General features: G+C 36.9%; 1 long non-coding RNA gene across 1 annotated transcript in view; it reads left to right on the top strand.

Annotated features, from left to right (window-relative positions):
• LOC122152496 overlaps nt 1-15,844 on the top strand; it is a 118,180-nt gene that overhangs the window by 35,452 nt on the left and 66,884 nt on the right. The window contains exon 3 of the long non-coding RNA XR_006164632.1: nt 4,952-5,044. This is a non-coding gene — a long non-coding RNA (uncharacterized LOC122152496). The remainder of the gene's footprint in view (nt 1-4,951; nt 5,045-15,844) is intronic.

Raw genomic sequence — 15,844 nt, 5'->3', positions numbered from 1 at the left:
CACTTGTCCTGTTGAACTTCATAAGGCTCTTGTTAGCCCGTTCTTCCAGCCTATCCAGGTCTGCCTGCAGGGTGGCTCTCCCTTGTGCAGTGTCCTCTTCCCCACTCAGTTTGGTTTCATCATGGTACACTTGGTCTCTTCATCTGTCACTGTCCTATTGCTGCAGTTTTTTTCAATTAATCTCCTGAGAAAATGCTTTTCCAGAGTTTATGCATCAGATCAAATCTGGAATGGGCATTAAATTTTCAGTCAGTAAAATGTCACTTGATATTTCAAAACTTATTCTGGGAGTTTAGGGAATAAAAAAATTCATTTTAATTTGCAGATTTTCTTTTGTGAAATATTGGAAGGCAACCTGTGGAAGCTGGTTCTGTCCTGGTTGGAAGAGCCCCATGATTTTTCTCATGCTAGGGTTTTGGCTTGTTCCCAGAAATGTTTTCCAGCTTCTCATATATGGAAATATTTTAATCTACTCTATATATTTTTAAGATGAGGATCTTTTTCCCTGGAGATCACAAATAGTTTAGGTAGTTTCTCAGAAAAGAAAGTTAGATCTTCTCAAATAATAAATTATATATGTATAGACATTCAGATTATGCTTTCTGGTGTTTGTCAGTGTATGGGAAAATATGGAATCCATAAATTGTTAATTGAGAAAATTGTACCTCATCTTTGATTTTGGAAAGCGGAGAATGAATGACTTAATTTCCCGTGTGAAACTTGTTAGTTCTGTAATGTAAGTGCTTTCCCTAAGTTACTCATACTACTTTGAGAAGGATCAAGTTGGGACTTGAAAAAAGATTCAAATGGGACTTCAGTGACAAAAGCTCCTCCCATTGGCATAAACAAAAACAAACTTCTGGTAATAAGGTAATAAATATGACCATCAAATGCAATTGATCATAAAATATAAACTTAAGTCAATAATTTCCACTGAGATTTATTTATAACAAAGTTCTATATTGTTTTTATATTTCAGTTATTTCATTTCTGAAAGTGGAATGTATGAATTACTAATGTGTTCTTTAAGAAAGATTTATTTTTTTTCCATAGATTTCAATCTCAGTGGTCTGAAAGCAGTCAAGATTATTGTGTTACTCAGATCAACTCTTCCTCTATGTACTTTTCTGAGTTTAGAATTTCTCACTATTTTATTAGTTTAGCATTCCCAAATATTATGTGGTTTTCCCCAACTGACTGTTGTAATGCAATCTGAAATATTATTTTATATATCGGAATTATATAAAATATTATATATGTTTTCCAAGCACTTTGCAATGAAACTGGTCCTTTCAATGTGCTCAGCAAATATCAGAATGATTTTTTCCCTGCAGATAGTCTTGAACACTGAAGCTATAAAATCATGAGTTCTCATAGCAATCCATTTATTGTTAATATTCTTCTTTTGTACAGGTATATTTGGAAAAAACTTTCCTATTCAGTGATAATGAAAAAAAAAAAGCCCTGAAATTCAAAATCAGCTGAAGTGTGTTTAGAGATAGGTCAGTCTTTAGAAAGAAAATTATAAATTTTAGGCAGGTTGGAAAATTAAACACAGTGTCTGTGCATGGTACATCTTTTGGGGTTTTTTGTTTGGCTTTTTTTCCCTCGTTCATCACAGACTCTCAATCTGAGCATTAGTTATGTTTATCCTTTAATCCTACTGTCTGGGTTTGTTTATGTAAGATTTATTATATAGCCAGGGTGGGTAGTTAAATTAAAAACAAAACTGACCCTCAGTCAGTGCAAGAATACCTACCTAAGAACAGATTACTTTGCCTAGGCAAGTTAAAATTATTCTCAATTCATTATATAAGAGTTGGGCTCCATGTTTCCTGAGTCGATATGAGACGGAAATTATTGCCAGTTCTATCTACCTTTTTGCACTTGGCTTTCTAATGCATAAGCAGCAAAACAAGGAGGAAGAGCAACTGTGTACTTTTTCTATAACTAGTACTTAAGACAGAAAGTCTTTTATTGACCTTGTTTTATTGTTCAATTAATTAAAACACTATTATAACTGAATGTACTTACTACTGGCTGTGTACAAATCTCACCCAGTAGGATTTTTGTTGGTCCCCGGTAGCCTTTACTTTACAGGAAATAATTAATAGACACCAGAAGCATATGGCTTGGGTGAACAAATATGAAAACCATAACATTGTGAGCGTTTCCACATTTTTTGGACACAAACACAATTTTAATAGGTATAAATTATCTCAGGGATTGAATTTATTTACCTTAAAATAATTGTTATTACAGCTTGTTCTGTTAGGGCATTGTAGTTTGAGGCTGGGTTCCTGGTGCTTTTGGGGATTTTTTTCCTTTATTTGATGAATGTGTTGGAAACAACCAGATTGACTACTTGTCTGGACAATGACTGAAGTAATAGTTGTGGCAATCACAGATGTTTTCACTCTCTGTGTGCATTTTGTATGCTGTACTCATAGGGCAAGTATAGAAAAATTGTGGTGGGCTTGTTCTGATGTGCTGATAGGAGCTACACATTAAATTCAGCCTGGTTTAAAAGGCCTACATGAGGTATACTCATCTTCAAAATGATTTAAGTATTTAAATGATGTCTAGTATAAGCCCTTTGTAGAGAGGTTAAAAAATTACTATATAGGTTACTAGAAATGTAATATTTTGCAATTTCATCAAGCCATATGTAACAGAAATCCAGGTCCACTAATGGGCTAACTTTTTGTGAAATCCTAATTGTATATTCTTTGAGTAAATGTTGTTTCCACTTCATCAAAAAAACTGAAGGAATTTAAATAGTTAAGTGACCTAGCTTAGAGACTTAAACACTGAATATCGCCAGCTCCATATATTCTCTGACTACTCTCTATGGCTTCCTACACATGTATTTAATTTTCAAATAACATTTTGGGAGGTTTTTTATTTTTTTTTGTTTGTTTTTTTGGTTGGTTTTTTTTTTTTTTTTTTTAATTGTGAAACACCCATGAAAGCCAAAGGCAAAATAAATTAAAAAACACTGTAGGAGAAGTGCTGAAATCCAAGTCGTACAAAGTAACTTGTGTAAAAAATTAACTGGGGAGTCCCCTTGCTACAGCTTACTTGCTTTGATGCCTATATGATTGAGTGCATATTCATACAGTTGTTCATGAAAAATCTAGGTGGAAATGTTGATTTTCAACTATTGCATCTTTAACAGTGATGTAGAGGTTAAATCCTAGTGGTGACTGTAAATCTGAGAGCAAAAACTTAGTGGAGTTCTACAGTTGTTCTGGGCTGTGGTATTAGTTGAATAGAGGAGACATAAGCTTATCCTGAAAATATGTTTTCATTAAAGTCATGTTTCTTTGCTCCAAGTGCAGCAGGTTTATGGGGAGATGTGGGTGTGTGGTCCTGTGGCTAGAACAGGAGAATGCAAGTTGGACAGAACTCTGTCTCTGCACCAGCTCTGCTGTTAACTTGGTGGGATCCTGGGCAAACCACGAAACCTCTGCTGTTCATTTTGCCCATTCATACTGGATAAAATGCTGAATTTTTTGAATGGGCCAAGAACTTTAATTAGCAAACATTTGATTTGCTTGATATTCTTGGAGAAGAGATGCTATGGAAGTTTAAAAAATACATATAATTATTCACCTAGACTACAAAGTTTAGCTAATATCCCAGCACAGCTATGCCATGAAAGATACAGCATTCTCTCTCATGAGTAGGTGGCTTTGGCTTTCAAAGGCCAAAGTAGTGTTTAATTTACAGTTTTAAAAAATTAAATACTGTCACACAGCTGTACAGTGTATTATTATAAACTAGGATAATATTGAGTATTTTTTGTCAGCTCACAGTAGGCTTCTTACAAAGTAAGTCTAAATCTAATTCACTACTGTCACAAACTTTTTAAGGTGTGGTATGACTGCAGGTTTTACTTAATTTCTCCCCTTAGGCAAATTTTATGTTACTTAATTATGTGTAATACTTTTCTATCTTTTTGCTCATCTTGGGAGCACTAACAAACAAATCAGGACGTATGTGTGTCAGAAGCAGCATGGACTGACAGAACAACAAATCAGTGGATGGGGGCGTGCAGGAAATGTTCTTTTGAGGCTTTGTATTCAGAGGGATTTAAATTTCAAGACTGACTTTCTGCACCTGAAATAATTTCTAGATGATGAATCAAGCTTGAGGCATAATATAAGGAAGGGTTGTTTTAATGCAGTGCAACAGGCCTACTAGGAAAATTTGGATTTGGGGGTCTCCAATATGAAAAAAAATGTCAGAGTAGGTGAGCTATTTTTTTTTTTTTTCTCCATGAAGTATTCTGCTGAAGTGGAAAAAAAATATTTAATACAAATTTTAAAAATTTAAAATTAGACATTACTTTGGTCAAAGTATAAAATAAGAGGAAGGCAAAGTCATTACATCAGCAGAAAGTGGATTAAATTTATTTGATCCTTGATAAAAACAAATGTTGTGTGCATGGGGAAAGGATTGCTGATACAGATTATTAGGATGTGATTGTAAAACATGTATTCTCCGTGATTGTCACTGTTTGCTAGTTGATGAGAAAAGTGTATTGCTGATTGTCTTGTAAAATTGGGCTCTACATCATGAAAGTGTTAAGTTCCAGGGGAGTCTAGCTTCTGTATGGGCTATCATTTGTAAATATCTATGTTTGCATTATGTGTAGCCATTGAAAGCAATTTGCATTTAGAAGGATTGCACTCCATTATCTCTGTGACAACAGGAACTTAGAGCTTCAATTAGTGGTCAAGCCACTATAGGAGGCATAGTACATTATTGTGAGTAAACACTGGATAAAGTGTACTGGGTTTTGTCTTGAGGAACTTAAAACTGAACAATGGACTGACAAACCATGGGCAAGATAACAAGGTGCTGCAGGCAGTAGGTTAATATAAAATGCAGTTGTGTTTGCAAGAATAAAACTGTTTTATTTTCTGTTTTGCTTTATGTTTTCAAGGGCAGTCATTCTATTGACAGTCGGGAGTTCCAGACGCGGACAAGAAAAGGAAGATGAGAGTGGGGATGTCAGGGAAAGCAAATGTTGCAAGAGGTGAGCATTTTATGAGCTCTTGTTTGACATAAATGACAGGGTCTTTTGCATTGCCCAGTCTAAATTAGTTGGTTCCTCAAAAGAGCTGACCTAAATAACAGTTCCTCAAAAGATATGACAGCAGCCATAAGGTAAGGAGATCTGTGATTATCCAGACAGGCTTGTCCAAAACTAATCATCTGAAATCAACTTGACTTTCTGTGGGAAAAAGTAGCAGGTGGCATGGATAATAGAGATCCAGCCAATACCATGTCAGGTTTTTCAAACCATCTTGCATACTTATCAAACAGCATCTTATTTGTTATATGGACTTGCTGAGATGATCCTGAAATGCATATACTAGTTTGATGGTAAAACATATTGAAGAAATTGCTGTAACTGATCATCTATCAAATAAGAAAGTTGTTTTAATGGCGTTTATTTGGGATTTGCTCTTCTGGGTCAAGTACCATTCCATGCTTTCCTTGCTGATAGGGATGGTAAAATAGAAAGGGTGCATATTGCATTGGTACGTGACACTATGCTACAACCAATATAAAAAATGGGAATAGCTTTGAAAACTATGTAGTAAAATAATATTGATAAAATTTAAGAAAAGGTGTCAAATTATGACCTTAGAAAGGAATAGTTTGATGGTCATTCTGTGGGAAAAAAACAAATGCATTAAAAATTGCTAGAGCTTCTGGTGGATTGTGATGCAAATAGTAGTCAATGTGATGGTTTTTGTAAAAATGACAAATGGGAATATTTACGTAGATGTATCATTTGTAGTACATGTAAAGTAATCCTTCACTCCATTAAATGCTCTTACGTTTTCATCTGAACTACAGTTTTCCGTCATTAGCCTTAGGTGACTAAAACAGTAGCAGGTGAAACATTAAGAAACGTTTTCTAAATTCCAAGAGTAGTTTGGTACTGGAATGATTGCCAGGTTGTGGAGCTTCCACTGGAGGCCTTCAGGAACTTGTTAGATCTTCATTAGGTAGCTGTGAATTGACTGCATCAGAAAAGAAAGGGCAGGGGCAGCCCAACTGAAATCTTAAACCTCTTTCAACCTTGTTTTCTGTGATTCTGTATATCATTCATATACACATATGAAACCCCTGCTTTTGAGTTATTACCCATTGTGCATGCTTAGCCCAGACTTTAGTGGGATGTGAAGTGAGAGTTCTGTGTGCATTGCCAGAAGGCACTGCTATTTTGACACTTCCATTCAGTAACATTGCCTGAGAATGTTTTGAAGAACGGAATAACTACGTGCCATGGACAGCATATAAATTTACTGACTCTGCATTTTACAAGCTGGATGTATTTAATATATGGCTCGATTCATTATGTTACACCAAGTTCATTTACAGGTTCTGTTACATCTGAGAACTTGCTAAGGGGCTCCTCCATGGCTCTAGTCCACTGACAATCACAGCTTTTCTAGGGTGTGATGTTTGTCTGAGTGAAGTTGGAAGTGAACCAAAATCAAGTCTAAAGTTGGGACTTCCTTAATATAGTGAAATATGTTCCATATAACTAAGACTTACTACATTTTGAGGATGGGATAGTTTTGTGTCTAATTTATGTGGAAAGGGAAAGGAAGTTCTCATATCTTTTCACAATCTCAAGTGTACATTTCCAGCTATTTGAACAAATACAGTGAAGTAAGTAGTAGCTTTAATTTCATGCCTCCTAGATTATCCTGAAAAAGATACGTAATCTCAAAGAGCTACTTAAATGGTGGGAAGCTTTTGAGATATTTTCACATGATATCTCTAAGGTAAACCAAGTAACTCAAGGAAAGATCTTTGTAGAAAAAGAATACAAGGAAGGCCAAAATGTGAAAAACTGATTGGATGATAGCTGCATTGTGTCTCTAGAGCTCTGTCTTGCGCCAGTGAAAGACAACTGCTAAGAAATTGTGTTTAACAAGAAGCCAAAAATTCTTCTGTAGTTGTGTGTCAGGTTTTTAGGTGGAGTTCATGAACCAGTTTGTCATTGGGTCCTTACTATATTCTCACAACCTTGTCTATAATAATCTAGGCTATGAATTACAGATTATTTTGTAGCCATTGTTTCAAAGAACTGCTTATCCTCTAATAAGAACCTTCAAGCATGCTGATACATACTGAGATCTAAAAAAAAAAATGCATTGATGTGGCCTGAAGAAAGCAAGCCCTTGGACTGATTTTATTCAGGTTACATAAGGTCATATTTTGTTGCATTATGTCAATTGTTAGGAAGCGTAGGATGACAAGTTTCTTACAGTTTAAATGATTAATTAGAAGCTTGGTTTGATATATAAAATTAAACACTTCTACCAGTATGGTCAGCTTTAATTTTGCGAACTGCAACTGTAATGGACTGCTATGGAAGGCCAGACATTCCCATGTCTAGCAAAAGCAGAAATGCAACTGGCATACAGCTCTTCAGCAGGAGATAAATCCGAACTGCTTAAGTCACACTTAAATTATATTTGCAAAATATTTCTAGACCACTGGTCTGTTCCCCTTTACATTTCATTACAAGATTTGAAGATTTCTGAGTGGGCGTTTTTGTTCTTCTTATCCCGTTACTTTTATAATATCCAATACATATTTAAAATGTTGAATTTCATCTTCTGTGTTACCACCAGTGAAACTTTGCTATAACTGAGTAAACAAGCATACGGTGAACATGCCTTTTGACTCAAGTTGTCATTAGCTGTGTTCTCTGAATGTTAACAAAAATAAATTAAATTCAAAGATAGGCTAAATTTTCCTTTCTGGTTCAGGATTCAATGACTATCCTATTGTTGCTCAAAAATTAGTAGATAAAAGCACCTCCAAACTAATTTCCTTCTCCTTTAGTCCTAGGTCTAGAATGAGTTTGGTAGTATGTTGGATCAGTGTTCTGGCACTGCTGACTTGCTATAGGCTGTAGTGGTTCCTGGGATCTCTGGCCCATATAAATGGCAATGGTAGGAGGAACAGTCATGGCTGTTGTTTCCCTCTGCTGCCTATCTGCAGTCTGTGGTCTCATAATAGAAAGGGACACTTGCGTGGGGCCAGAAATCTAGGCCTGAGAGTATTCTTGCTTGTGATTGAATTTAGTATGTTCTCCCAGTAGATTTCAGGATGCTGTAGAGCTGTGCGGGGCCATGGGATCCTTTGGTTATACTCAGTACAGTGCAGTGGTAGCCTCAATTTCCAGTATGGAAAGCCAAAGAAAAGCCAAGCTGGGGAAAATCAATGAAGAATCCTTTCACAGTTTACTGAGGCCTATTAAAGGGTGCAGAACACAGGAGCCTTGTGTCATTTCCCATGTGGTTAATTTCTAATGGGAGAAAAACAATGAAAGTTGATGGGTATGATATTTGAGTTACTTATCTTTTTTTCCTTTGGCCAGCAAAAACTTTTAGATCAAGCAATGTAACTTTCAAAGCTAGTATTTTACTGATTTATTTCTAATTATTTTTTTGTTATATACAAAATGTGATGGTTCTGATCATGGGTTTTAGAGGTGACCTATCCAAGCAAAACTTCAGACAAGTGAATAAGTACGTTTTTATGAATAAGTACATGGAGAGCAGCAGTGAGGAGCTGGATAAAAGAAAATTTTGAGAATAAGCAAGTTTAAAGCCACAAAAGTCATAGTTATGCTGAAGTAATAGTTTACCCCCCTGAGGACATTACCTTATACTGAGAGAGGATTGTGTGCTGCTAATGAATGCTGTAAGAGGAATGTCCTTTATGAGAGGTGGGGCTTGGCAGAGCTCTGAATCAAAATCTATGATGTTGAGACCTCTGTTGTACCATTTGCTCTCCATATCTGGTGGGCTTTCTTTTACCCTGCTTAGAGCCCTGGCATTGGTAGTGTAATTTGGATGTTGTATGTCCCATCAATATTCTTCTGATGCTTGGGGCATTAGAACACCATGTTTCTCCTCTACAAAAGTGAGCACTGTTGTCGGTGGGGACTCTTCTAAAATAATTTTCTATGACACAAAGCTCCCTTTCCCTGCCTACTATTTTAAGTGAAACACAACACTAGATGGGAATGGTCCGGTATTCTTGTCATACTGAGGAAGGACAGCATGACAGCTTAAAAAGCATCACCATTTAGCCTTCCCCTCCCACCCCCCAAGCAATGCAGGCACCTAGCCAAAGGGGTTTTTTACAATTATTAGTATTCTTCAGTGCTAAAACCTAACTTGAGATTCCAGGCAGGTGTAATTCAATCAGAATATTAAACCATGCTAGAATATCTTTTCCAGAGTGCACCAATGCACGGTTTAAATAACTACTGAGGTAACACACCAGAAAGTCTACGCTGCAGAAATGCTGGTAATTTTTCAACAAGTAGCAGTTAATTTGGCTGAATAGTTTTTACCAAACTGCTCCAGAGCAATTATCATTAACAATTACAATAACAATACTTCATGCTAGCAAATACATTTTCAAATATCAAGGTTACTTAACTATCAATTATATCCATTAAATGATTATTGATGAATTAATCAGCTAAATTAAGCTTCATTAAGTGATTCTTGCAGTAGCATTCAGAAATGTTGTAATTATTTCTCTCTTAAATACAGAGAAACTGATAGACAATTCAGGTGGTTTACTAATGACTATGTACAGCTTTTACTCTATAACCAAAATTGAAGGCTAGGTTCCCAGGGCTTCTCTTCTGCTCTTAAAACTACTAGCCCTGATTTGATACCTGTTCAAAAAACAAAGAAGAAAAAAAAAAAAAGAACCAAAACAAAACACCATATCACAGCAGACAAAACCCAAACACACACCACCACACCCTTCCCTGCCACATCCCCCCAAAAGACCAACAAACTAACTAAGCCAAACAACAAAACCTCTTCCACTTTATTTTACAAAATCTTCAATTTTACTTTAATGGCCACCCAAATGATATCTGAAAGCAATTCCATTTAAATAAATATATTTTAGAAAGGGCTTTGATACTTGATAGAAGTTAAAATAATAAACTTCTGTTTCATTTTTCAGACCAAATTTTATTAGTCACGGTTTTGCAATTTTGTAGGGTCTACAGTGTAAGCATGTTTTACAACTGCTTCTTAGGCTGAAAATGCAACATCTTTTCTGTCAGGAACATTTCTGTAAAGCATGCATTTTGACTTTTCACAATTCATCACGGTAATTCATTCAATTTATTTGAAGATTTTTCAAAATCCCAGTGGCTAGATAAAAACACCCACCGCAGAGCTTGCCTCCACTTTAGTTGAATGACCTGCAAAACTGATAGTATAAAATAGCTGAGAAATAGCATACTAAATTTTATTTCCCCTACCACCCTTTTCAAATTTTCAGTTTGCAGTAAAAAGTGGCAGGACTGAACTTGTGTAAACAGACTGATGTCTTTCTGAGTGTGCTGAGAAACACAGGGAGAAGGATGAATCAAGTGCTTCTCTAGCTCTTGCATAACTGCATCAGACCCATCGGTATGTGCTTCCCCCAGTCCAGGAGCAAACTGGTGCAGAGGAGCAAAGCTGTGACTCTCAGGCTCAGCCAACAGTGTTAGTATTGCTTTCTGCACATGACTTGTCTCCAAGCACAAAGAAATGTACTCCTTCCTGAGGTTGTATTTAAAAGCATAATGTAACGCATAAATGAAGGCTGATTCTGTCCTTATCTAGTGACTAATATTGTTCTCTGGAGCAGGGGAAGGAAGCAGCCTTTCAAAGCCAAATCATTTCATCTCAAACTTTATTAAAAGTGTATAGGAATCGGATTCTTGCTGTCATCTAGTTATCGTGTCTTAGAGGACACCACAATTACAAGCAAGCGATCCTAGCTCACGATATGTTGCTGGGTTTCATTGCTGCTGTTTAGTTGGACTATGTGACAGGCTGCAATGAGTGCAGAGAACAGGTATCTCAATACATGTAACAAATTATTACGCATACAATTATTTTATGTATAAAACAAATATTGAATGCTGTTTAGAAAATAATAATGTATAAGATTATTTTGTGACAGAGGGCAAGTGGATGAATATGAGGGTTGGAGCTTACTTTACTTTTTGACTAAGCAAAGACTGTGGTGATGTTCACATAATACGTAACCATGATAGTCATGACTTCGTTTTGAAGAGCAGAAAAACAGTAGTTGATTATTTACTTAGAGCAAACCTTCTTAATCTATTGTATATCTGGTAATGTACTACATTACACTAATTCTACCCTTCTACAATACATAGGTAGGTTAGACACTGCAACCATAGGCTGCATCTCTTCCTTTCCTAACTTGAGTTCTCTTTTGATAGTGACGTGATAGAGAAGAAGCCATTATGACATAGTTAGTTTTCTTTGCAAAGATTCCATCTCGGAGCATTCTTGCACATGTATATTCTGCAACTTGCAGTAGGAGGTTGTGTGCAGAATGCACTAAATGGTTGATTTATGGAGCAGCCCTTGCAGGGGCAGCACATACTCTGCTTCCGTGGGCAGGGGCAGTGGCGCTCTACCCTTCCCTTTCTTCTCATGACCAGTGCTGCCACTTCAATCTTCCTGTGTTACCTGAAGCTGAAGTTGTTCTTGCTCCAATTGTTTACATGTAACTAACTTATACACTTTCTTCATTAATGGTGTTGGTGTATGGGGCTGGGGAGTGGGGGGGAGGACACAAAACTTGTTTTCTTTTAAGTGGGAAGGAATTTTATTTTTCATGGAGCTCCCTAGGGTGTTTTATTTGATACTTTCCAGTGTTGACATCTCCAGGTTTTGAACATTGCCCTTCTTACCAGGATATTTTGCTTCAACACTGATGAAAGTATATCTGGAAGAGTGTATCACTTTGAAAAAAGCTATCTGGAAGGAAATGAAATATTTGCAGGCCTTGTAGGATGACTGCTGAATTGGTGGAAGGTCTTGATTGCGGAGGCCCCCACTGCAAAACATATGCCACATATTTGAAAGATGGGATTTTTATAAGCAAAATCTCATGTATGCTTACTCTGAGGAGAGGTGTGAATCTTCTTTCTAATGGGGTGCTTAGGCTGTTATCTACTGTAGCTCCTAAGCAAGCTTTGAGTATGAAGGTTGGTTGTACATAAAACTGGTGGGGAGCAGGGTGCGGTTGGTAATCCAAGAAATCAATCTACATGCTCTCAAATGCTGTGTCAGCAGCTAAACTTCACACAGCCCCCTCAACTGTCAGTAGCAGTAAGTCCTTCACAACTCATCGTGGGGTGATTGGTGTCAAAGCAGGACAAGACTGTCGCCACCCCATGTCTGTCTGTCCTCAGACTGTGGTCCCTGTGGCCACCTCTACAGCCATGCCTCCTCCTGTGTCTGGGTCCCAGCAGGCACACGTATTCTGTGAAGTCATGCATCTTGAGTTTTTTCGGTTTTTTTATTTCATCCTGTGCTCAAACAGAATCAGTATGGCTGTAAGTGGGGGGACTCAGATCATGGATCTAAGCATCTGTGTGGGGCTTGATGACTTAGGGTCCTGATATGTACTTGCTATGTTCCTAATAGAGCTGCTTCTCACTCTACCACATCTTTGTCAGCACTTGTTTTCAATGAAGTGAAGAAACAAGCTGAAGTACTACAGAAAAATACATAAACTACTAGTATCATTTTGTGTGAAGATATTCCTGAAGTAATGCTTGTATATTAATATGTTCCCTTTAAACCTTGTAAAGAGGCATTTAGCAGACCTCGGGTCTTACTTCTGCAGCTAGGAATGAAAACAGAATAGTAAAGATCCCTGAGGTATCTCCTCACATCTTGTGTCAAACATAATTATTACTACAGCAAGTAAAAAGCCAAGATGGATGCAACCTTCCAATTTGAAAGGAGCAAAATGTTTCCAGACACAAGTGGCAAGGCTTTACACTTCCCTAAGGATTCTGGGATAATGTTCAATGCTCTGTAGGAAGTGTAATGTGCTCCTAGAAAGTCAATGAGCAATTGAGCCATCAGGACCAAGCCAGGAATATTGAAATCTATGAGGGATGTCAGAGTGCTGGGGGGAAAAAAAAAAAAAAAAAAAAAAAAGGCAAACTGCATTTCTTCAGCCACACTGCTGCTTTAGTTGTCTCATATTTTGAACTAGTCTGAAGAGCTGCAGATTATTAATTGTCTGTATTTCTTTGTTCACTGTGCTTCCACAGTGTCGGACACTTGATCTTCAAAGGCTGTTGGATGTCAGGTGCTCTGATGGTAGGTGAAATCCTACTGTTTTCATCTTTTATATTTCTACCATATACAGGGATCTCTCTTACAAGATGGTAAGGTTTAAATGACTTGAGTATGCTTCAACTAGATGCTGTGGAAGATGTTTCATAAACTTCAAAAAGAGGGTTCTTTGCCTCTAAGAGACAAAATGGGTTTGGTTTGCTGATCTTGCCTTGTTATCAGAAACTGGACATCTGAATGTTAAAAAGAGGTTTCACTTGGTTTCCCCAGCATCCTTTCCCTGAGTCAATGATGTATCAAATCAATGATGCTGAGCTATATTGCTGTAAACAAATAAGCTGCTAGAGGACTGTGGAGAAAATTTGGCAGAGGTCCTAGTTTCTTTCCATTCTTTTTCTATTTTAGAAGGAATTAAGCAGCTGGTGTTTTCTGTCCAACTAAGACTAGGCTTTTACACATACCTTGATAGTGTAGTTTTGACTTTATGGAAAGGGAATGCATTATTGTTGGCATGATTCTTGTTTCTGCTGTTAAAGCCAGGCTTGCAGGACCAAACTGAATCAAAACAACTTTTCTTTTAAATAGCTGCTTGAAAGTCCAGATTATGAAGTGATATGTGGTATCATTTAAGTGTCTCAGAAACACTTGGAGATGTTACAAGAGCTGATTCAAATGCCCTTAAGTCTGACAGGTTGAGTTTGCTCTTTTGGAGGTCTTGAAGAGGTGTCAGTTCTTGAAGTCTGACTGGATTGACTTGGCTGTGAAGATTCTCCTTAAAAGGAAAATAAGCAAAAGTCTATTGTGATTGAACTCTAAGGATTAATTACTTCAACAGATCTAGTGATGAATGCAGGTTCCTTCTTCCTCCATTACTTTTGAAGATTGAGCAGTTGGAGACTTGATTTGAGTCTGAGCAGTTGGAGACTAAAAGCAAAGCCTGTATTTTTCTTCTGAATGGCTGTGGGCATTTTTATGGCTCATGTATTACAGACGAGCCGTATTTCTTAATGATTTGAGAGTAAGGTTGGAGGATGCCACTTGCACAGAACTGTAACTTACCTAGTCATCATTGCATATTTTATGAATAGGAATTCTTTCAGTGCCTTAATTCCTAAGAAGCTGCAAGTAGTAAAGGTAATAAATGATGTCTGCTCAAAGTTTACTTTTAGTTGAATGTGTATTGAGAGAAGTAAACTGAAGAGGGATTATCAAGTACTGACTGTTGTGGTATTAAAACATGCTAAAAGCAGAAGTGTGTGACACTTTAAAAACCCTGATTCAGAAGAACAGGAAGGCTTTGCAGCTGGTTACACAGTGGAGTGTTGCTCAGTGCCCTCCATTTAAGCATTAGGTACCCACTTACAAAATAATGTCACTAGGCTTCTACCCCTGTGAGTGTGCAGGCTTTATCATCTTATTGCATGCCTTTTTAAAGAAACAAAAGGCAAAAGAACGTGTGAAAGCATCCTCAGTGCATCCCTAATAATCTCTTATAGCTTCACAACTTTTCAAGGACAAGCAAACAAAGGCATCCCCACCTGCCATAGCGTCTGCACTCAGTTAGGAAGCACTGGCAGGGCTGACACCCTGGAGAGAGGCCTGGAAGGCTGAGCAGGCCAAGGGGATATGAAGAGGTACAATGCGAGAAACATCAGTTTGGAAAAACTGGTTATTGTCCTCTCTGCAGATACACACATGTATGGGTGTGTTGGACACTAGGCTCTGGCTTAATCAAAACTTTTGTATATTTATGTCTCTGTGTAGAGGAGTGTTATTTCCCTCCACTCCCAGCCATAATGTTGATAGTATTTTTCATAAGTTTCTAATGAAGGCAGAAAAGTTTTGATATCTGTAAAGTATCTCACAAGAGCTAGCACTTTGTAGCTTTGCTCTACTAGATGGGAGCAGGAAAATTAAAATGCTTGTCTTATTGTCTAAAATGAATGAAGTACAGAAGTAAGCAATGACATTGGAAAATGGAGGAGTCCTTTTAAGTATTTTTATTTTAATAAACCAATGTTAACAATATTAGAAAATACTGAGAATTTTATTATATAGCTAAGGTTTTGATTCGATTCTGTTCATCAGATAATGTGTTCTGAGTGAGAAGACTCGGAATATAATTTTCATCACCTTGTTTGCTTCTGTGTCTTGAAAAATAATTGCCATTAATTACAGGAAAGAGTTGCCAACTTCAGTTTATTTTTATATGAGAAAGAGAACAAATGTTAGGATTGTTTTTTGGACTTGTGGAAAAATGTGTCTCTGGCTAGATCCTGCCTTTCCTGTTCAAGATTTTGAAGGTATTTTTGTCTGTGTAAGGACTGTAGAATTTTGGTGTTTGAAGAATGACTATTAAAAAAAAAAAAAAAATCCTACTTACATAGAGGGATAATGAGCATTCATTTGTTGTTTTTTCTCCAAGTGGTTTGTCTGTTTATCTTTCTAGAAGCTGAGGTCTTTGATATTTAATGTTATTTGCACTTGGAGAAGTAAAATTAATACTTTCTTTATATAACTCTTTCATGCAAAAATATAGAGATTAGTATTAGATAGGTAGTGATTGTTTTGAGTAAGTGCTTTGAGTTAATTCTATTGAAGATAATAATTTTGGGGGCGTTTTTAAACTAAGAATGAAAGACTGGACCCTG

Source organism: Tyto alba, unplaced genomic scaffold, assembly GCF_018691265.1.
Source record: "Tyto alba isolate M040663 unplaced genomic scaffold, T.alba_DEE_v4.0 Super-Scaffold_8, whole genome shotgun sequence".
Lineage (NCBI taxonomy): Eukaryota > Metazoa > Chordata > Aves > Strigiformes > Tytonidae > Tyto > Tyto alba.
Note: the sequence above shows the minus strand (reverse complement) of the source record. Positions and strands in the feature narration are given on the sequence as shown.